General features: G+C 40.3%; 1 protein-coding gene across 1 annotated transcript in view; it reads right to left on the bottom strand.

Moving 5' to 3' along the window:
- The window catches only part of DKK3 (dickkopf WNT signaling pathway inhibitor 3), a 127,984-nt gene that overhangs the window by 31,855 nt on the left and 71,623 nt on the right, over nt 1–24,506 (bottom strand). The window lies entirely within an intron of this gene.

The raw sequence follows: 24,506 nt of genomic DNA, 5'->3' as shown, positions 1-24,506 counted from the left end.
AGTCAGTGAGACTGTTAATATGTTGCAGTACTCTCTGGCAAAAAAAAAAAAAGGTTAAAGGGGCATAAAACACAAAATTATATTCCATATAAACTGATTACTATGTGTAGCAGAACAGTTTTTAATGTACTTTCATTATTTATTTTTGCTTCTTTTCCTTCAGAGAGGCTGAAGTAGATACTGCAGGATTGATTCAGAACTCATACCTTGCAACATGCTACATAGTGATTGCTTTATCAGTGCAGGAATTCATTTATCTCTCTCCCTGATAAGCCACAGCACAGGGGATAAGATAAATATAAACAAGGGGTTTTCAGTTAGAAATAATTTTAATCTATTTTTTTTAAATGTTAAACGTCTGTTCATTTTCTTCCTGTGCAATACTCTGCAGTCTTCTCAGACAGCCAAATGTTTAAAGAGATATAAAAGTGCAAAAAAAGAAAGTGTTCTAAAACCTAAAACATTTTAGTATTGCATTTTTGCTTGCAAATAACTCCTGCAAAGGGGTTAAACACATAGTTAAAGTCAGCTCCAGAGCAGCAATGCACTACTGGGAGCTAGCTGAACACATCTGGTGAGGCAATGGCAAGAGGCATAAGTGTGCAGCTAGCTCCCAGTAATGCATTGCTGCTGCTCCTGAGCCTGCCTAGATATGTTTTTCAATAAAGAGAATTTAATAGTAAATTGAAAATTATTTTAAAATGATCTAGCTGAACCATGAAAGCTTCATTTTTATGTCCCTGTAAAACAATATTTATGCCTAAACTCTAATACCTACTACATCTTTGTTTGTTTGTTTGTTTTTTTACATGTGTGTATGTATGTGTGTGTATGTATGTGTGTGTATGTATGTATGTGTGTGTATGTGTGTGTGTATATATGTGTGTATGTGTGTATGTGTGTGTGTGTGTGTATATGTATGTGTGTGTGTGTGTGTGTATATATGTGTATGTGTGTGTGTGTGTGTGTGTGTGTGTATGTGTGTGTGTGTGTATGTATGTGTGTGTGTGTGTATGTATGTGTGTGTATGTATGTATGTGTATGTATGTGTGTGTGTGTATGTATGTGTGTGTGTGTGTGTATGTGTATTTATGTGTGTGTGTATGTGTGTGTGTGTGTATATGTGTGTGTGTGTGTATGTATGTATGTGTATGTATGTGTGTGTGTGTGTGTGTGTGTGTGTGTGTGTGTGTGTGTGTGTGTGTGTGTGTGTGTGTGAATTATAAATATAAATAAAAGTATATATGTATATTTTTTACACAAACAAAACAGATAGCACTGAGTCCCTAACCTAAAACCACACGTGCTAGCTTCAAGCAAACACACAGAGATGCCAAGCAGGGTGTCACATTCATGTACAATTCTCCTAGACACATACAAAAAGGTGGCCTGCACTTTCAAACTGGATACATATCCCATCCCATTAGAAAAACTCACAGGTCTGGGTGCTCTCCTGGTTCTCACATACAGGGTGTTTACCTCCTGTAAATGACTGGCATTGGATGTGTAGGTTTGTTTGTTTGTTTGTTTTTAATACCTCAAAACGGATTTAAAAATAAAAATATTTAAAGTGTTTTGCTGGTTTTAATAATTTGGGGATTCTGTTTCACCAAGCTGGTGTATTTAATTTCACATGTTCAGGATGGAACACTCAAATTATTAAAGTTACAGTCTAGTCCAAATTAAACTTTCATGATTCAGATAGGGCATGCAATTTTAACCCCTTAATGACACACCTCGTACCCTGTACGTCGTTAGGGGTTTAAAGCGGCTGGAAGCGATCCTGATCGCTTCCAGCCCCTTTCAAGGTATTGCTGTGATGTCTCGATATTGAGGCATCGCTGCAATACCTTTTTTCCAAGACCAATGCAGAGAGAGCCACTCTGTGGCCCTCTCTGCATTGGCCAGCGATGGTGCCGATCGTTGGTGGGTGGAAGCAGCTGCAGGAAGGCGGGTGGGCGGCCTATCGCTACCCGGCATCCGGTTCCTGTATGTGCAATGTGCACGCCGGGTGCCGGGAGAGTGTGGGGGGGGCCTGCAGGGGGCACACGCATGCACGTGTGTGTGCGCACGCAGCAACCACTGCCACCAATATAATTAAATTGGGAGGAGGGAGAGGAGAAAAATAATGATCAAAGGATCTGGGAGAGGGAGGGGGTATTGAGGGGGGGCAGCTACACTACAGAAATATGTAAATTTTATTAAAAAAAAATAAAAAAACTTTTTTTTGGGAGGCAAACTAGTAGCGGGGGGAGGGTTAGAGAGCTGTTTGGGGGGTATTAGGGAGGTTGGGGGCTAAGGGGGGGTCCATCAAATCTGAACAGATATTTAAAAAAAAAAAAAAAAGCCTTTTATTTTAGTAAATGGCGGGGACAATTGTGGGGTGGGGAAGGGAAGAGAGATGTTTGGGAGGGATCAGGGGGTCCGATGTGTCAGATGGGAGGCTGATCTCTACACTAAAGCTAAAATTAACTCTTCAAGCTCCCTACAAGCTACCTAATTAACCCCGTCACTGCTGGGCATAATACAAGTGTGGTGCACAGCGGAATTTAGCGGCCTTCTAATTACCAAAAAGCAATGCTAAAGCCATATATAGCTGATATTTCTGAACAAAGGGGATCCCAGATAAGCATTTAAGGGACACTGTACCCACATTTTTTTCTTTTGTGATTCAGATAGAGCATGCAATTTTAATCTCTTGCTATCTTTATTTAAAAAGAATGCATCTAAGCTTTTTTTTTTTGTTTCAGAACTCTGGAAAGCAGATTTTTATTGGTGGATGAATTTATCCACCAATCAGCAAGAACAACCCAGTTTGTTCACAAAAAATGGGCCGGCATCTAAACTTACATTCTTGCATTTCAAATAAAGATACCAAGAGAATGATGAAAATTTGATAATATGAGTTCATTAGAAAGTTGCCTAAAATTGCATACTCTATCTGAATTATGAAAAATTTGGGTTCAGTGTCCCATTTACAACCATTTGTGCCATAATTGCACAAGCTGTTTGTAAATCATTTCAGTGAGAAACCTAAAGTTTGTGAAAAAGTGAATGATTTTTTTTATTTGATTGCATTTGGCGGTGAAATTGTGCATGAAATATACCAAAATTGGCCTAGATCAAAACTTTGGGTTGTCTACTACACTACACTAAATTAACCATACATAAATAATTTCAGTGAGAAACCTAAAGTTTGTGAAAAAGTTAGTAAAAAAGTGAACAAATGGTGGCATGAAATACCCCAAACTATTGATCTAGGCCCATTTTGGTATGTCTACTAAAAATATATATACACATATGAAGGTGTAAAATGGTTTGGAAATAGCAAAGTGCTACTTGTACTTATTGCCCTATAACTTGCAAAAAAAGCAAAGAACAAAATTTAGAAACTATTTAGCTTGGTTGTTTTTTGGTGGTTGTAGATGTGTAACAGATTTTGTGGGTCAAAGTTAGAAAAAGTGTGTTTTTAAAAAAAAAAAATCATCATTTTATAATTTTTTTATAGTAAATTATAAGATATGATGAAAATAATGTTATCTTTAGAAAATCCATTTAATGGCGAAAAAAACTGTAAATAATATGTGTGGGTACAGTAAATGAGTAAGAGGAAAATTACAGCTAAACACAAACACCGCAGAAATGTAAAAATAGCCCTGGTCTTTAAGAGTAAGAAATTAAAAAATTGCCTTGCCCTTATGGGGTTAAACAACTTTCCAATTTACTTTTATCATCAAATAATCTTTGTTCTCTTGGTATTTTTTTTCACAGCTAGAGGACGTTATTGTGTGCCATATAGATAACATTGTGCTCACGTACGTGGAGTCACCTAGGATTCAGCACTGATTGGCTAAAATGCATGTCTGTCAAAAGAACTAAAATAAAGGGAGCAGTCTGCAGAGGCTTAGATATAAGGTAATCACTGAGGTAAAAAAAAGTGTATTAATGTAGCAGTGTTGGTTATGCAAAACTGGGGAATGGGTAATAAAGGGATTATCTATCTTTTTAAACAATAAAATATCTGGAGTAGACTGTCCCTCTAACTGATTATCATATGAATTAGAGAGTAATTGAATCGGGAAGGTTATTATACCATCAACCTGAACTACAGCACCAATATGACAGTGCAAGAGGTATGTTCCTGGCTTAATAAAGCAAACATATTACTGCCAACACAATGAGCAAACAGATGTCCTGCTTATCATTATGCTGTAATAAGGCTTATTAGAAACAGATGCAAAAAACAAAACCTAAAAACCAACTCTTATTTTTCCAAAGCCCTAATTGAATTGCTTAGTACAAAATGTACCAGCCTCTCAGAGACATCAAATATTATATTATACCTGTTTTTAGTCAGAGGAATATTATTGCTCATAGCCCGGTCTCTATAGAAACATAATTATTTGAAAATTTCACAAGAGATTTATCTACTTTAGCAAATATTTACAAGGGTTTTTAACAAGATATATTATATATTATATCCCCAGGCATCCAACCAAGTTACTATCTTTAATTTGGATTAGGCAGAATTCTATTGAAAGGAACTCAATTGGTATATTTAAGAGGCTTAAGTGTAAGCAAAATTGTTTACTAATAAACAGATGTTCGTAAATAGCAATATCCTTATCTACCAAATTTAAAGGGACAGTCTACACCAGAATTTTTATTGTTTAAAAAGATAGATAATCCCTTTATTACCCATTCACCAGTTTTGCATAACCAACACAGTTATATTAATATACTTTTTACCTCTGTGATTACCTTGTATCTAAGCCACTGCAGACTGCCTCCTTATCTCAATTCTTTTGATAGACTTGGATTTTAGCCAATCAGTGCTGACTCATAAATAACTCTACGGGCATGTGACAACAATGTTATCTATATGGCACACATGAACTAATGCCGTCTAGGTGTGAAAAACTGCATTGAGATAAGAGATGGCCTTCAATAGCTTAGAAGGGATCTATAAAAATATGTTTTTTAACCCCAATAACCATCTTGATAAAGCCGTGTATCAGTGAAACACATTGATAGTGTACCTTTATAAAAGAAAATCGCATACAGAAGAAGGATTATATCGGATTATAAGGGACTACTTTTTCATCCACAAACTCTGCGCAGAGTAAGGATTTTCTTCACAGATTACGGATCAATACGCCTGAAATTCCTCCTGACTTGGTGTTAGGTTTAGGTGACACAGACCAAACAGACCACATTGGAGAAGCAGTGAGTGGGCTAAGCAGACGTTACGAGACTCCACAGACACCCGTGCTGAAGCTCTGTTCATATTATCAGGAAGAAGTAAATAACTAAAGAGCAACATCAAGCAAAAGGTAGGCACTTTAACAAGTGATGTAAGAGTCCGGACGTAGTGTACCGCTATCAGCTGTATACAAATTCGTATATGAACTTTTAATGTGAATTCCAAGTACACTCCTATAAAGGTATTTTAGAACATCTCGCCTACAACTTGAATTAAGCTTAAAGAGTTAAAAGTACCACAATACTAAAGGGACACTTTTAAACTTTCTATGAAAAAGGATAAAATCCTAAGTGCTGGACTTTTTAATTAAAACCATTGTTATTCAGTTACTATTCCAACGATTTAACTGATACAGGTGGTTCCATTTTGCAAAAGGAGAATTCTCAAAAGGAGACTTTTCAAGCGCTTTGAGACTGATTGTATTTGCAATATTTTGTAATTTTATATTTTTTTAATTTTTGTATTTGATTGAATATAGTACAATTAAACTAAAGAAATGACCGGTCATATTATGTAAATTTTAAAGAGAATTTTTATGAGCAATACAATCATAAGATTGTTATAACTATTTATTAAACTGTTTTTTGGGTAATTTGATATCCTTTGTTGAAGATTTTGTTTTATGTAAGCACATACAACACATTTTAATTCAACTATTTTTTTTATATTATAGTCAGCCTTTGTTGAAAATTCTATTATTTTTCATAGTTATCCTTTGTTAAAGATTTTGTTTCATGCAAGCACAAAAACATAATTTATGCTTACCTGATAAATTTATTTCTCTTGTAGTGTATCCAGTCCACGGATCATCCATTACTTATGGGATATTCTCCTTCCCAACAGGAAGTTGCAAGAGGATCACCCACAGCAGAGCTGTTATATAGCTCCTCCCCCAACTGTCATATCCAGTCATTCGACCAAAAACAAACAGAGAAAGGAGAAACCATAGGGTGCAGTGGTGACTGTAGTTTAATTAAAATTTAGACCTGCCTTAAAAGGACAGGGCGGGCCGTGGACTGGATACACTACAAGAGAAATAAATTTATCAGGTAAGCATAAATTATGTTTTCTCTTGTTAAGTGTATCCAGTCCACGGATCATCCATTACTTATGGGATACCAATACCAAAGCTAAAGTACATGGATGATGGGAGGGACAAGGCAGGATTAAGCGGAAGGAACCACTGCCTGAAGAACCTTTCTCCCCAAAACAGCCTCCGAAGAAGCAAAAGTATCAAATTTGGAAAATTTGGAAAAAGTGTGAAGCGAAGACCAAGTCGCGGCCTTGCAAATCTGTTCAACAGAGGCCTCATTTTTAAAGGCCCAGGTGGAAGCCACAGCTCTAGTAGAATGAGCTGTAATCCTTTCAGGGGGCTGCTGTCCAGCAGTCTCATAGGCTAGGCGTATTATGCTCCGAAGCCAAAAGGAAAGAGAGGTTGCCGAAGCTTTTTGACCTCTCCTCTGTCCAGAGTAAACGACAAACAGGGTAGATGTTTGACGAAAATCTTTAGTAGCTTGTAAGTAAAACTTCATGGCACGGACTACGTCCAGATTATGTAAAAGACGTTCCTTCTTTGAAGAAGGATTAGGACACAATGATGGAACAACAATCTCTTGATTGATATTCTTGTTAGAAACCACCTTAGGTAAAAACCCAGGTTTGGTACGCAGGACTACCTTATCTGCATGAAAAATCAGATAAGGAGAATCACATTGTAAGGCAGATAGCTCAGAGACTCTCCGAGCCGAGGAAATAGCCATCAAAAACAGAACTTTCCAAGATAAAAGTTTGATATCAATGGAATGAAGGGGTTCCAACGGAACTCCTTGAAGAACTTTAAGAACCAAGTTTAAGCTCCACGGGGGAGCAACAGGTTTAAACACAGGCTTAATTCTAACCAAAGCCTGGAAAAATGCCTGGACATCTGGAACCTCTGCCAGACGCTTGTGCAAAAGAATAGACAGAGCAGAAATCTGTCCCTTTAAGGAACTAGCTGATAATCCTTTGTCCAAGCCCTCTTGGAGAAAAGACAATATTCTAGGAATCCTAACCTTACTCCATGAGTAATTCTTGGATTCACACCAATAAAGATATTTACTCCATATCTTGTGGTAGATTTCCCTGGTAACAGGCTTTCGTGCCTGTATTAAAGTATCAATGACTGACTCGGAGAAGCCACGCTTTGATAGAATCAAGCGTTCAATCTCCATGCAGTCAGTCTCAGAGAAATTAGATTTGGATGATTGAAAGGACCTTGTATCAGAAGGTCCTGTCTTAGAGGCAGAGTCCATGGTGGAAAGGATGACATGTCTACTAGGTCTGCATACCAAGTCCTTCGTGGCCACGCAGGTGCTATCAGAATCACCGATGCTCTCTCCTGTTTGATTTTGGCAATCAGTCGAGGGAGCAGAGGAAACGGTGGAAACACATAAGCCAGGTTGAAGAACCAAGGCGCTGCTAGAGCATCTATCAGCGTCGCCTCTAGGTCCCTGGACCTGGATCCGTAACAAGGAAGCTTGGCGTTCTGGCGAGACGTCATGAGATCCAACTCTGGTTTGCCCCAACGATGAATCAACTGAGCAAACACCTCCGGATGGAGTTCCCACTCCCCGGATGGAAAGTCTGACGACTTAGAAAATCCGCCTCCCAGTTCTCCACGCCTGGGATATGGATTGCTGACAGGTGGCAAGAGTGGTACTCTGCCCAGCGAATTATATTTGAGACTTCTAACATCGCTAGGGAACTCCTGGTTCCCCCTTGATGGTTGATGTAAGCCAAAGTCATGATGTTGTCCGACTGAAATCTGATGAACCTCAGTGTTGCTAACTGAGGCCAAGCCAGAAGAGCATTGAATATCGCTCTTAACTCCAGAATATTTATTGGAAGGAGTTTCTCCTCCTGAGTCCACAATCCCTGTGCCTTCAGGGAATTCCAGACTGCACCCCAACCTAGAAGGCTGGCATCTGTTGTTACAATTGTCCAATCTGGCCTGCGAAAGGTCATACCCTTGGACAGGTGTACCGGAGACAACCACCAGAGAACAGAATCTCTGGTCTCTTGATCCAGATTTAGCAGAGGGGACAAATCTGTGTAATCCCCATTCCACTGACTCAGCACGCATAATTGCAGCGGTCTGAGATGAAGGCGCGCAAATGGCACTATGTCCATTGCTGCTACCATTAAGCCGATTACCTCCATACACTGAGCTACCGAAGGGCACGGAATGGAGTGAAGAACACGGCAAGCATTTAGAAGTTTTGATAACCTGGACTCCGTCAGGTAAATTTTCATTTCTACAGAATCTATAAGAGTCCCTAAGAAGGAGACTCTTGTGAGTGGGGATAGAGAACTCTTTTCCTCATTCACTTTCCACCCGTGCGACCTCAGAAATGCCAGAACTATCTCTGTATGAGACTTGGCAACTTGAAAGCTTGACGCCTGTATCAGGATGTCGTCTAGACACGGAGCCACCGCTATGCCTCGCGGTCTTAGAACCGCCAGAAGTGAGCCCAGAACTTTTGTAAAGATTCTCGGGGCTGTAGCCAACCCGAAGGGAAGAGCTACAAATTGGTAATGCCTGTCTAGAAAGGCAAACCTTAGAAACCGATGATGATCTTTGTGAATCGGTATGTGAAGGTAGGCATCCTTTAAGTCCACTGTGGTCATGTACTGACCTTCTTGGATCATGGGTAGGATGGTCCGAATAGTTTCCATTTTGAAAGATGGAACTCTGAGGAATTTGTTTAAGATCTTTAGATCCAAAATTGGTCTGAAGGTTCCCTCTTTTTTGGGAACCACAAACAGATTCGAATAAAAACCCTGTCCTTGTTCCGTCCGCGGAACTGGGTGGATCACTCCCATAACTAGGAGGTCTTGCACACAGCGTAGGAATGCCTCTTTCTTTATCTGATTTGCAGATAGCCTTGAAAGATGAAATCTCCCTTGTGGAGGGGAAGCTTTGAAGTCCAGAAGATATCCCTGAGATATGATCTCCAACGCCCAGGGATCCTGAACATCTCTTGCCCACGCCTGGGCGAAGAGAGAAAGTCTGCCCCCTACTAGATCCATCGCCGGATAGGGGGCCGTTCCTTCATGCTGTCTTAGAGGCAGCAGCAGGCTTTCTGGCCTGCTTGCCTTTGTTCCAGGACTGGTTAGGTTTCCAGGCCTGCTTAGATTGAGCAAAAGTTCCTTCTTGTTTTGAAGCGGAGGAAGTTGATGCTGCACCTGCCTTGAAATTTCGAAAGGCATGAAAATTAGACTCTTTGGCCTTTGCTTTGGCCCTGTCCTGAGGAAGGGTGTGACCCTTACCTCCAGTAATGTCAGAAATAATTTCCTTCAAACCAGGCCCGAATAAGGTCTGCCCCTTGAAAGGAATGTTGAGTAATTTAGACTTCGAAGTCACGTCAGCTGACCAGGATTTAAGCCATAGCGCCCTACGCGCTTGGATGGCGAATCCGGAATTCTTAGCCGTTAGTTTAGTCAAATGAACAATGGCATCAGAAACAAATGAGTTAGCTAGCTTAACTGTTCTAAGCTTGTCAATAATTTCAGTCAATGGAGCTGTATGGGTGGCCTCTTCCAGGGCCTCAAACCAGAATGCCGCCGCGGCCGTGACAGGTGCAATGCATGCAAGGGGCTGTAAAATAAAACCTTGTTGAATAAACATTTTCTTAAGGTAACCCTCCAATTTTTTATCCATTGGATCTGAAAAAGCACAACTGTCCTCAACCGGGATAGTAGTACGCTTTGCTAAAGTAGAAACTGCTCCCTCCACCTTAGGGACCGTCTGCCATAAGTCCCATGTAGTGGCGTCTATTGGAAACATTTTTCTAAATATAGGAGGTGGGGAAAAAGGCACACCCTGTCTATCCCACTCCTTGCTAATAATTTCTGTAAGCCTTTTAGGTATAGGAAAAACATCAGTACACACCGGTACCGCATAGTATTTATCCAGCCTACACAATTTCTCTGGTACTGCAACTGTGTTACAGTCATTCAGAGCAGCTAATACCTCCCCAAGCAACACACGGAGGTTCTCAAGCTTAAATTTAAAATTAGAAATCTCTGAATCAGGATTCCCCGAATCAGAGATGTCACCCACAGACTGAAGCTCTCCGTCCTCATGATCTGCATATTGTGACACAGTATCAGACATGGCCCTTACAGCATCTGCGCGCTCTGTATTTCTCCTAACCCCAGAGCAATCGCGCTTGCCTCTTAATTCAGGCAACCTGGATAATACCTCTGACAGGGTATTATTCATGATTGCAGCCATGTCCTGCAAGGTAATCGCTATGGGCGTCCCTGATGTAATTGGCGCCATATTAGCGTGCATCCCCTGAGCGGGAGGCGAAGGGTCTGACACGTGGGGAGAGTTAGTCGGCATAACTTCCCCCTCGTCAGAATCTTCTGGTGATATTTCTTTTATAGTTAAAGACTGATCTTTACTGTTTAAGGTGAAATCAATACATTTAGTACACATTCTCCTATGTGGCTCCACCATGGCTTTCAAACATAATGAACAAGTAGTTTCCTCTGTGTCAGACATGTTTAAACAGACTAGCAATGAGACTAGCAAGCTTGGAAAACACTTTAAACAAGTTTACAAGCAATATAAAAAACGTTACTGCACCTCTAAGAAACACAAATTTTGTCAAAATTTGAAATAACAGTGAAAAAAGGCAGTTACACTAACAAAATTTTTACAGTGTATGTAACAAGTTAGCAGAGCATTGCACCCACTTGCAAATGGATGATTAACCCCTTAATACCCAAAAAATAATAAAAGACAAAAACGTTTTGTTTTTTTTTGTTTTGTTTTTTCAAACAGTCACAACAACTGCCACAGCTCTACTGTGGCTTTTTACCTCCCTCAAAAACGACTTTGAAGCCCTCCAGAGATGTCCTGGATCATGCAGGAAGAAGCTGGATGTCTGTGTCTGTAATTTTTGCTGTGCAAAAAAACGGCAAAATAGGCCCCTCCCACTCATATTACAACAGTGGAAAGCCTAAGGAAACTGTTTCTAGGCCAAATTCAAGCCAGCCATGTGGAAAAAAACTAGGCCCCAATAAGTTTTATCACCAAATACATATAAAAACGATTAAACATGCCAGCAAACGTTTTATATTACATTTTTATAAGAGTATGCATCTCTATTAATAAGCCTGATACCAGTAGCTATCACTGCATTTAAAGCTTTACTTACATTAGTTCGGTATCAGCAGCATTTTCTAGCAAATTCCATCCCTAGAAAAATATTAACTGCACATACCTTATTACAGGAAAACCTGCACGCTATTCCCCCTCTGAAGTTACCTCACTCCTCAGAATATGTGAGAACAGCAAAGGATCTTAGTTACTTCTGCTAAGATCATAGAAAATGCAGGCAGATTCTTCTTCTAAATACTGCCTGAGATAAACAGTACACTCCGGCACCATTTAAAAATAACAAACTTTTGATTAAGTATAAAACACCACACTCCTCTTACGACCTCCATCTTGGTTGAGGCTTGCAAGAGAATGACTGGATATGACAGTTGGGGGAGGAGCTATATAGCAGCTCTGCTGTGGGTGATCCTCTTGCAACTTCCTGTTGGGAAGGAGAATATCCCATAAGTAATGGATGATCAGTGGACTGGATACACTTAACAAGAGAAATAACAAAACATAATTTATGCTTACCTGATAAATTCCTTTCTCCTGTAGTGTAGTCAGTCCACGGGTCATCCATTACTTATGGAATATATCTCTTCCTAACAGGAAACTGCAAGAGAATTACCCAGCAGAGCTGCTATATAGCTCCTCCCCTCACCTATCATACTCAGTCATTCGACCAAAGCAGACGAGAAAGGAGGAACCATAGGGTACAGTGGTGACTGGAGTTTAATTAAAATTTAGACCTGCCGTAAAAACAGGGCGGGCCGTGGACTGACTACACTACAGGAGAAAGGAATTTATCAGGTAAGCATAAATTATGTTTTCTCCTGTTAAGTGTAGTCAGTCCACGGGTCATCCATTACTTATGGAATACCAATACCAAAGCTAAAGTACACGGATGAAGGGAGGGACAAGGCAGGAACATTAAACAGAAGGAACCACTGCCTGAAGTACCTTTCTCCCAAAAATAGCCTCCGACAAAGCAAAAGTGTCAAATTTGTAAAATTTTGGAAAAGTGTGAAGCGAAGACCAAGTCGCAGCCTTGCAAATCTGTTCAACAGAGGCCTCATTTTTAAAGGCCCAGGTGGAAGCCACAGCTCTAGTAGAATGAGCTGTAATCCTTTCAGGAGGCTGCTGTCCAGCAGTCTCATAGGCTAAGCGTATTATGCTACGAAGCCAAAAAGAGAGAGAGGTAGCCGAAGCCTTTTGACCTCTCCTCTGTCCAGAGTAAACGACAAACAGGGAAGAAGTTTGACGAAAATCCTTAGTTGCCTGCAAATAGAATTTCAGGGCACGGACTACGTCCAGATTATGCAAAAGTCGTTCCTTCTTTGAAGAAGGGTTAGGACACAGAGATGGAACAACAATCTCTTGATTGATATTCCTGTTAGTAACTACCTTAGGTAAGAACCCAGGTTTAGTACGCAGGACTACCTTGTCTGAATGAAAAATCAGATAAGGAGAATCACAATGTAAGGCAGATAACTCAAAGACTCTTCGAGCCGAGGAAATAGCCATCAAAAACAGAACTTTCCAAGATAACAGCTTGATATCAATGGAATGAAGGGGTTCAAATGGAACGCCTTGAAGAACATTAAGAACTAAGTTTAAGCTCCACGGCGGAGCAACAGACTTAAACACAGGCTTAATCCTAGTTAAAGCCTGACAGAAAGCCTGAACGTCTGGAACTTCAGCCAGACGTTTGTGTAGAAGAATAGACAGAGCAGAAATCTGTCCCTTTAACGAACTAGTAGATAAGCCCTTTTCTAAACCCTCTTGTAGAAAGGACAATATCCTAGGAATCCTAACCTTACTCCATGAGTAACTCTTGGATTCGCACCAATGTAAATATTTACGCCATATCTTATGGTAAATTTTTCTGGTAACAGGCTTCCTAGCCTGTATTAAGGTATCAATAACCGACTCCGAGAAGCCACGCTTTGATAGAATCAAGCGTTCAATCTCCATGCAGTCAGCCTCAGAGAAATTAGATTTGGATGTTTGAAAGGACCCTGAATTAGAAGGTCCTGTCTCAGAGGCAGAGACCACGGTGGACAGGACGACATGTCCACTAGGTCTGCATACCAGGTCCTGCGTGGCCACGCAGGCGCTATCAGAATCACCGAAGCTCTCTCCTGTTTGATCTTGGCAATCAAACGAGGAAGCATCGGGAATGGTGGAAACACATAAGCCATGTTGAAGACCCAGGGGGCTGTCAGAGCATCTATCAGCACCGCTCCCGGGTCCCTGGACCTGGATCCGTAACAAGGAAGCTTGGCGTTCTGACGAGACGCCATGAGATCCAGATCTGGTTTGCCCCAACGACGAATTAGTTGAGCAAAGACCTCCGGATGAAGCTCCCACTCCCCCGGATGAAAAGTCTGGCGACTTAGAAAATCCGCCTCCCAGTTCTCCACACCTGGGATGTAGATCGCTGACAGGTGGCAAGAGTGAGACTCTGCCCAGCGAATTATCTTTGAGACTTCCAACATCGCTAGGGAACTTCTGGTTCCCCCTTGATGGTTGATGTAAGCCACAGTCGTGATGTTGTCCGACTGAAATCTGATGAACCTCAGAGTTGCTAACTGAGGCCAAGCTAGGAGAGCATTGAATATTGCTCTTAACTCCAGAATATTTATTGGGAGGAGTTTCTCCTCCTGAGTCCATAATCCCTGAGCTTTCAGGGAATTCCAGACTGCTCCCCAGCCTAGAAGGCTGGCGTCTGTTGTTACAATCGTCCAATCTGGCCTGCGAAAGGTCATCCCCTTGGACAGATGTGGCCGAGAAAGCCACCATAGAAGAGAATCTCTGGTCTCTTGATCCAGATTTAGTAGGGGGGACAAATCTGAGTAATCCCCGTTCCACTGACTTAGCATGCACAATTGCAGCGGTCTGAGATGCAGGCGCGCAAATGGTACTATGTCCATTGCCGCTACCATTAAGCCGATTACTTCCATGCACTGAGCTACTGACGGGTGTGGAATGGAGTGAAGGACACGGCAAGCATTTAGAAGTTTTAATAACCTGGCCTCTGTCAGGTAAATTTTCATCTCTACAGAATCTATAAGAGTCCCTAGAAAGGGAACTCTTGTAAGTGGTAATAGAGAACTCTTTTCCACGTTCACCTTCCACCCATGCGACCTCAGAAATGCCAGAACTATCTCTGTATGAGACTTGGCAGTTTGAAAACTTGACGCTTGTATCAGAATGTCGTCTAGGTACGGAGTCACCGCTATGCCTCGCGGTCTTAGTACCGCCAGAAGTGATCCTAGAATTTTTGTAAAGATTCTTGGAGCCGTAGCTAATCCGAAGGGAAGAGCTACAAACTGGTAATGCCTGTCTAGGAAGGCAAATCTCAGATACCGATAATGATCCTTGTGAATCGGTATGTGAAGGTAGGCATCCTTTAGATCCACTGTGGTCATGTACTGACCCTCTTGGATCATGGGAAGGATGGTTCGAATAGTTTCCATTTTGAATGATGGAACTCTTAGAAATTTGTTTAGGATTTTTAAGTCCAAGATTGGCCTGAAGGTTCCCTCTTTCTTGGGAACCACAAATAGGTTTGAATAGAATCCCTGCCCGTGTTCCGTCCGCGGAACTGGGTGGATTACCCCCATTAGTAAGAGGTCTTGTACACAGCGTAGAAACGCCTCTTTCTTTATTTGGTTTGCTGATAACCTTGAAAGATGAAATCTCCCCCGTGGAGGAGAAGTTTTGAAGTCCAGGAGATATCCCTGAGATATGATCTCCAACGCCCAGGGATCCTGGACATCTCTTGCCCAAGCCTGGGCGAAGAGAGAAAGTCTGCCCCCCACTAGATCCGTTTCCGGATAGGGGGCCCTCTCTTCATGCTGTTTTGGGGGCAGCAGCAGGTTTCTTGGCCTGCTTGCCCCTGTTCCAGGACTGGTTAACTTTCCAGGCTGTCTGTAACGAGCAACAGCTCCTTCCTGTTTTGGAGTGGAGGAAGTTGATGCTGCTCCTGCCTTGAAGTTACGAAAGGCACGAAAATTAGACTGTTTGGCCTTTGATTTGGCCCTGTCCTGAGGTAGAGCATGGCCCTTACCTCCCGTAATGTCAGCAATAATTTCTTTCAAGCCGGGCCCGAATAAGGTCTGCCCTTTGAAAGGAATATTAAGCAATTTAGATTTAGAAGTCACGTCAGCTGACCAGGATTTAAGCCATAGCGCTCTGCGCGCTTGGATGGCGAATCCGGAGTTCTTAGCCGTAAGTTTGGTTAAATGCACAACGGCATCAGAAACAAATGCGTTAGCTAGCTTAAGTGTCTTAAGCTTGTTGATTATTTCATCCAATGGAGCTGAGCGAATGGCCTCTTCCAGAGACTCAAACCAGAATGCTGCCGCAGCAGTGACAGGCGCAATGCATGCGAGGGGCTGTAAAATAAAACCTTGTTGAACAAACATTTTCTTAAGGTAACCCTCTAATTTTTTATCCATTGGATCTGAAAAGGCACAACTATCCTCCACCGGGATAGTGGTACGCTTAGCTAAAGTAGAAACTGCTCCCTCCACCTTAGGGACCGTCTGCCATAAGTCTCTTGTGGTGGCGTCAATAGGAAACATTTTCCTAAATATGGGAGGAGGGGTAAAAGGCACACCCGGTCTATCCCACTCCTTGCTAATAATCTCTGTAAGCCTTTTTGGTATAGGAAATACGTCAGTACACACCGGTACCGCATAGTATCTATCCAACCTACATAATTTCTCTGGAATTGCAACCGTGTTACAATCATTCAGAGCTGCTAATACCTCCCCTAGCAATGTGCGGAGGTTCTCTAGCTTAAATTTAAAATTGGAAATCTCTGAATCCAGTCTCCCTGGATCAGATCCGTCACCCACAGAATGAAGCTCTCCGTCCTCACGTTCTGCAAACTGTGACGCAGTATCTGACATGGCTCTCATCTCATCCGCGCGCTCTATCCTTAACCCAGAGCTATCGCGCTTGCCTCTTAATTCTGGCAACTTAGACAATACTTCTGTCATAACAGTAGCCATGTCTTGCAAAGTGATTTGTAAGGGCCTCCCTGATGTACTTTGCGCCACAAAATCACGCACCTCCTGAGCGGGAGGCGAAGGTACTGACACGTGAGGAGAGTTAGTCGGCATAACTTCCCCCTCGTCGTCTGGTGATAATTTCTTTACATGTAAAAATTGACTTTTATTTAAAGTAGCATCAATGCAATTAGTACACAAATTTCTATTGGGCTCCACATTGGCCTTTAAACATAGTGAACAAAGAGGTTCATCTGAGTCAGACATGTTTAAACAAACTAGCAATGAGACTAGCAAACTTGGAAATACTTTTCAAAATTAATTTACAAGCAATATAAAAAACGTTACTGTGCCTTTAAGAAGCACAGAAAAACTGACACAGTTGAAATAACAATGACCAAAATAGTTATAGCAACCAAATTTTCACAGTAAATGTATTAAGTTAGCAAAGGATTGCACCCACCAGCAAATGGATGATTAACCCCTTAGTACCCAAAAATGGATAACAATTATATAATTAACGTTTTTCTCACAGTCAAATACACTGTCACAGGACTGCTGTGCCTGATTACCTCCCTCAAAATGGATTTTGAAAACCCCTGAGCTCTCTAGAGACGATCTGGATCATGGAGGATGAAGTAGACAGATTGTGACTGAATTTTTACTGCGCAAAAAAGCGCTAAAATAGGCCCCTCCCACTCATTATTACAACAGTGGGGAAGCTCAGAAACTGTTTCTATGCAGAAAACAAAAATGGCCATGTGGTAAAAATCATGCCCTAATAAGTTTTATCACCAAGTACCTCACAAAAACGATTAACAAGCCAGTAAACGTTTTAAACATACATTTGAAAGTTATGTATTATTATTAATAAGCCTGCTACCAGTCGTTTTTACTGCAGTTAAGGCTCATACATTATTTCAGTATTAACAGTATTTTCAGAGTCAATTCCATTCCTTAGAAAAATACATTCAGTGTACACACACACACACATCAGCCTGATACCAGTCGCTATCACTGCATTTAAGGCTGAACTTACTTTACAATGGTATCAGCAGTATTTTCTCAGTCAATTCCATTCCTCAGAAAATAAATTACTGCACATACCTCATTTGTTGCAGGGGAGCCCTGCATGCTATTCCCCTTCTCTGAAGTTACCTCACTCCTCAGATGAGAAACAGCCAGTGGATCTTAGTTACGTCTGCTAAGACCATAGAAAAAAACTCAGGCAGATTCTTCTTCTAATGCTGCCTGAGAATAAACAGCCCACTCCGGTGCCATTTAAAAATAACAAACTTTTGATTGTAGAAATAAACTAAGTTAAAAAACACCACAGATCTCTCACAGCTTCCTTTTTAGTTAGGCTGCAAGAGAATGACTGAGTATGATAGGTGAGGGGAGGAGCTATATAGCAGCTCTGCTGGGTAATTCTCTTGCAGTTTCCTGTTAGGAAGAGATATATTCCATAAGTAATGGATGACCCGTGGACTGACTACACTTAACAGGAGAAATTATAGTTATCCTTTGTTGAAGATTTTGTTTAATGAAACCACAAATAACATATTTTTTATTATTATTTTTTTTTTAAACTATTTTTTAATATTTTTGATATCATAGTTATCCTTTGTTGAATAATGCAATTTTTTTGATAACTTAGTTATTCTTTGTTGAAGATTTTATTACAAGACCAGAGACTCATATTTTGCTTTCTTTCCTTTACTACTTAAATGCAGTTTTTAAAGTATAGAGAAAATACAAATAACTATCAATATTTGAAAATGACAGCATACAGAGTACAGACCAGTGACCAATAGAAATGGAGAACTAGTTAAACTAAAACAAATTGACCAATCAGCTTAATAATAGAGACTATAAACTGTCCAATATTAAATGGTAAATCCTCTTTCTTTTACTGCTTGAAGGAGATAAGTATCGTTTTCAATCTCTAATAAAAAATTAGATGTCTGCTTGTTTAATTGTTTGTTTTGTTTCTACTGTTAGTTCTATTGTTCATTTCATTTTTTTTTTTTTAATAATATTTTATTGAGATTCGTGAAACATAAACATCAGCAAATGGCAGGTTAAATATTGTACATAAACAAGATAGAATGTCTTCAATTAGTACAACACATGACAATTGCACAATACTTAATCAACAATAGCTTGAGAACCTCGTTTCATAAAATTAAGAATAGCAATAAACTGTGGTGAAATTAATGGTTACTCATGAACCAATTGATTTAGGAAACAATAATATTCTTAAGATGATCACCACATAAATTATACATGTCAAAGTAAGGGATAACAGCAGGTAAACACCGCTTTAAAATGTGTAAATAACAATACCCCTGATAAACAAATACTAAAATGGGTGAGATCCAACATAGATCCACGTTAGTGTAAGGGGGGGCGAGGGTATTCTAAGAAAATGCAGAAGACAGGAGCCATATCTTGGAGGAGGGGGTGTTAATCTTTAACATGTAGTCTTGATACTTATTGTGAAGTTAGTCCTAAATGTAAATAGCGTATATGTAGTACACATCAAAGCCTTTGAGAGATATAGTAGCTTATTATATATATATATATATATATATAGCCATAACGTATAGAGATACTGGTTTATAAACAATAATAGTGTGCAAAAGCCTCTCCAAATTAGACCTAAAGATGTTTAGTCTTTTTGGGCGTGAGTACACTTTAAACAACCCTGTAAACATATATTCAGGCTATGTATTTGCTATGCCTCTCTCACATTATCATAAGGCAATATAGGTCACAACATGATAAAAAGCTAAAATGTAAATTACGCATTGTGTCTTACCAGGTAGTAGGCATAAGTATAGGTCTAGGAAATAGGGCAACACCAGGGTGTCTAGGTCAGTATCCCATAACACATCTATACGGTACCGTCTCGGTCGCCAACACCACCGCACAGGTATGAAACAGTTTGGATTACTCATGTTGTGGTTAGACAAATATAAAATGTAATGGAGTTTACCGGCAGCAATATAAAATAGAAACACTACAGGGGAGCTTCTGTACATGCCAGGTGTGGACCAAGCTATAGAGAAACTAGGGATGAGAGTCACACATATAATCTTACATAAAACTATGAAAATGTACAAACAAAATCCTAATCCTTAAAGCAGTCTAATTATAACAGTTTTAATAGGGTACATATAAATATCTTAGCCATCTTCAGGGACAAGGGTAAAAATCTCTCAGGGGCTCATTATCTTAATACACAGAGTATAGTATACCCATTTATTGTAGGCTTCCCAGAGACAGAGTGAGATAATATATATTTTAAACAGACCTCTGTGACAGTGGCCCACCTATGTGCCATGAAGGCAAGCAGAGAAAATAAAAATAAAGCTAAGCCAGTACGTATGCATATAATCTTACAAAAAACTATGAAAATATACAAAAGCATAATTACCATAGCAATGCAGGGTCATATTTTAATTTACATGTCCTTGTCTATGCTTGTAAAACCTGGTAGGGAATATGATTTATTATAAAGAGCAATGGTTAACCCTCATAAGTCATAATAAGGTAAAGTAAAGTGAAATCCAATGGAAGCAGGAAACAACAGGAAACAATAAAAGCACAAAACCACCTTATCTACTACTTAATGATAAGTAACAGAGCTGTAAACATTGTTTTGGGAGGAGATAGGTCATCTTAAGCTATATCCTAATGCGATAATCTAAATATTGAAACTTGGGAAAGAGTCTGGTGTGTACTGGCAATGAGTGCTGGAGTCTGTGATTAACATTATCCGATACCCAGTCTACTGCATATAAGAACAGAGTCCGGCTGGGGTAATAGGCTTGCTATGGCGCTGAGACCGTTATGCAATAAGGGGTACTCTTTATACTCAGGCTCAATGGAATCCTCAAGCTGTGGAACAGAGGAGGGCTTCTCCAAACCCGGCAGTCCAGTCATATTACCTTCAACAATAAATTTTATCGACATATCTTGCCATCCACAGTCCAGCGAGACCAGAGGCTTAAGCTGTGAAGTTGTACCTGGGAGCAGCTCATTGATGGTTAATCTCACCAGTGTGACGGACAACCCAGCCTTCTTCCACTCTGTGTCCATGAAGCAAGGAAGAAGGCGCTGTGACGCAGTTACACCACAGGCCTTGGAGTAACGAGCGGGAAGGCATCCAGTCTTTACCAGCGGCTCCAGGTGATGAGTGTTCCCGTCTAAGGGATAGTAGTGCTCAGAGGGCTCTGGAGAGAGAGCGGCATTATGCGCCGCGGCTACAAAAAGTAAGCTAAGGTCCCTCTGGAGCTGTTCATAGCTCCGTGCGATTGCGAACGATAATGTGCTCTCCCAGGCATCCACGGCAGCCAGAACCTCCATGTTGTGTCTTCTAAGTCTCTCTCTCCTCCGCCCCAAATGTTAACTGCAATGCAAAACACGTTCCAAATAGACCCCAGTCTGGACACCGACTCCAAGCGATTTAGTCCTGCTGACCCCGGAAAACCGGGGGGGGGGGGGGCTTATAGATGATCTCTCTATCTAAGCCGGCATGTGAGACACGCTCTTATTGTGGGTTGCAAAGTTTATACCAGTAGGAAAGCTAGTACCATTTGATAGTTGATCTTCCTGTGTCTGATTTATACATTCTTAAACAATTAGTGGTAGTCCACATATAAAATTAGATTGGACTTTTACAAAAAATAAGTATTTTTTGAATCAAGGCCTAGGAGCTAAAGAATTATGCTTCTGTCTACCTCGGCTGTTGGCTCCGCCCCCCTTCATTTCATATTTTGATATGATTTATATTTATTATTTTTTGTTTCGTTTTTTTGTTGAAGTTTTCTTCTAATCTTTTGTCTTGTCCTTTTATTTGTAGTCCTTGGTAAAGTGCGGTTTTTGTATTTCTTATTTTTTATCAGTTTTTTCATCTATCTTACCTCTTTTGGGATCTTCAATTTGTTGTTGGGCTCTCCTCATCCATTTGCGGCCAGTATTGGGTCCGTGCGCATGCGCAGTAGATTTCACTTCTAACTGCGTAGTTAGACACGCCCCTGTCTTTCCCACCCTGTTTTACCTCATATCGGCTGTTTCTGCTTCATCAACAGCTGTTACTGTTGCATATAGTATCTTAAATAGCTATTTTTTCAACTCTGGTTTTATTTCCTGATATTGTGGTCTTTGTCTCCATCTAGTGTCTATTATTTTTAACATTCGGCCAGATTACGAGTTTTGCGTTATGAGCGGCTCGGTAATAATTTGCAAGTTATTTCCACCGCTCACCTTTAATAGCGCTGCTATTACAGGTTTGCAAAAACCCGGCGTTGGCAGGCAATATGGCAGCGTTGAGCTCCATACCGCACACAAATACCAGCGCTGCTTTGAGCTGGTTTTACATGCTCTTGCACTATTTCCCCATGGAAATCAATGGGGAGAGCCGGCTAAAAAAAAGCCTAACACCTGCAATAAAAGAGCATAAAGCACCGTAACGCAGCCCCATTGATTCCAATGGGGAAATAAAATTTATGTTTACACCTAACACCCTAACATAAACCCCGAGTCTAAACACCCCTAATCTGCTGCCCCCGACATCGCCGCCACCTACATTACACTTATTAACCCCTAATCTGCTGCCCCCGACATTGCCACCACCTACCTTTACTTATTAACCCCTAATCTGCCGCCCCCAATGTCGCCGACACCTACCTACACTTATTAACCCCTAATCTGCCGCCCCCAATGTCGCCGGCACCTACCTACACTTATTAACCCCTAATCTGCCGCCCCCAATGTTGCCAACACCTACCTACACTAATTAACCGCTAATCTGCCGCCCCCAATGTCGCAGCCGCCACTATACTAAAGTTATTAACCCCTAAACCTCTGGCCTCCCACATCACTAACACTAAATAAATATATTATCCCCTAAACCTAACCCTAAGTCTAACCCAAACACCACTAACTTTAATATAATTAAAATAAATCTAAATAAAAATTACTATCATTAACTAAATTCCTATTTAAAACTAAATACTTACCTATAAAATAAACCCTAAGCTAGCTACAATATAACTAATAGTTAGTTACATTGTATCTATCTTAGGTTTTATTTTTATTTCACAGCTAAGTTTGTATTTATTTTAACTAGGTAGACTAGTTAGTAAATAGTTATTAACTATTTACTAACTACCTAGTTAAAATAAATACAAAATTACCTGTAAAACAAAACCTAAGCTGTCTTACACTAACACCTAACACTACACTAAAATTAAATAAATTACAATAATTAAATACAATTAACTAAATTACAAAAAATAAAAAAATTACAAAAAAAATAAACACTAAATTACACAAAATAAAAAAGAAATGATCAAATATTTAAACTAATTACACCTAATCTAATAGCCCTATCAAAATAAAAAAGCCCCCCCAAAATAAAAAAAAAACCCTAGCCTAAACTAAACTGCCAATAGCCCTTAAAAAGGGCCTTTTGCGGGGCATTGCCCCAAAGAAATCAGCTCTTTTACCTGTAAAAAAAATACAAACAACCCCCCCAACAGTAAAACCCACCACCCACACAAACAACCCCCCAAATAAAATCATATCTTAAATACCTAAGCTCCTCATTGCCCTGAAAAGGGCATTTGGATGGGCATTGCCCTTAAAAGGGCATTTAGCTCTTTTTCTGTGCCCAAACCCTAATCTAAAATTAAAACCGACCCTTTAAACCTTTAATAAAACCTAACACTAACCCCCGAAGATCCACTTACAGTTTTTGAAGACCGGACATCCATCCTCATCAAGCCGGGAGAAGTCTTCATCCAAGCGGCAAGAGGTCCTCCACGAAGCCGGAAGAAGTCTTCATCCAAGCAGCAAGAAGTCGTCCTCCAGGCGGGCAGAAGTCTTCATCCAGATGGCATCTACTATCTTCATCCTTCCGACGCGGAGCGGCTCCATCTTCAAGACATACGGCACGGAGCATCCTCTTCTTTCGATGGTTCTTGAAGAATGAAAGTTCCTTTAAATGACGTCATCCAAGATGGCGTCCCTTGAATTCCGATTGGATGATAGAATTCTATCAGCCAATCGGAATAAAAGGTGAAAAAATCCTATTAGCTGATGCAATCAGCCAATAGGATTGAGCTTGCATTCTATTGGCTGTTCCAATCAACCAATAGAATGCGAGCTCAATCCTATTGGCTGATTGGATCAGCCAATAGGATTGAAGCTCAATCCTATTGGGTGATTGCATCAGCCAATAGGATTTTTTCACCTTTAATTCTGATTGGCTGATAGAATTATTAACTTAAACAAAGTAAGAACATCTATGAAGAAAATATTCTACCAAGATCGTTTTTCTGATCAGGCCGGGAAAGGAAGAGGCAGTTTTCCCGGCTGTGCATCATACCCCAACCGGGCATATTTAGTTATGCTTTTAAACAAAGGATATGAATTGAATGAAGCAAATTAGATAATAGAAGTAAATTAGAAAGTTTTTAAAATTGCATGCTCTTTCTGAATCATGAAAGATAAATTTGGGTTTCATGTCCCTTTAAACAACTTTCCAATTTACTTGTATTATCAACTTTGCGTAATTCTCTTGGAATGTTTTGTCGAAGAAGAAGCAATGCACTACTGGGAGCTAGCTGAACACATTGAGTTAGCCAATGAAAAGAGGCTTATATGTGCAGTTATTAATCAGCAGCTAGCTCCCAGTAGTGCATTGCTGCTCCTAAGCCTACCTAGGTATGGTTTTTCAACAAGATAAAATATATTTTCTCAAAGAGAGAATATATCTGAGCCTCACAGTGGGTGGTGCTATTGGTTAAGGCAAAACACACAAAAAAAACTGTGAATCCTCAACACTGTGTTTGAATGAACTATCTTGTGAAAAAAGGTATTTTGAATGCGCCTAAGTCTATTCTATAAAGAAATGGTTTTTCAACAAACAATACCACAAGAATGAAGCAAATAAGATGATAGAAGTTAATTGTAAAGTTGTTTACAATTGTATGCTCTATCTGAATCATGAACAAACAATCTTTGGGGTTTCATGTCCCTTTAAGGCTGTTATAGTGCAACATTA

Source organism: Bombina bombina, chromosome 7 (assembly GCF_027579735.1).
Source record: "Bombina bombina isolate aBomBom1 chromosome 7, aBomBom1.pri, whole genome shotgun sequence".
Taxonomy (NCBI): domain Eukaryota; kingdom Metazoa; phylum Chordata; class Amphibia; order Anura; family Bombinatoridae; genus Bombina; species Bombina bombina.
The sequence above is the reverse complement of the archived record's forward strand: the minus strand, read 5'-3'. Positions and strand labels throughout refer to the sequence as shown.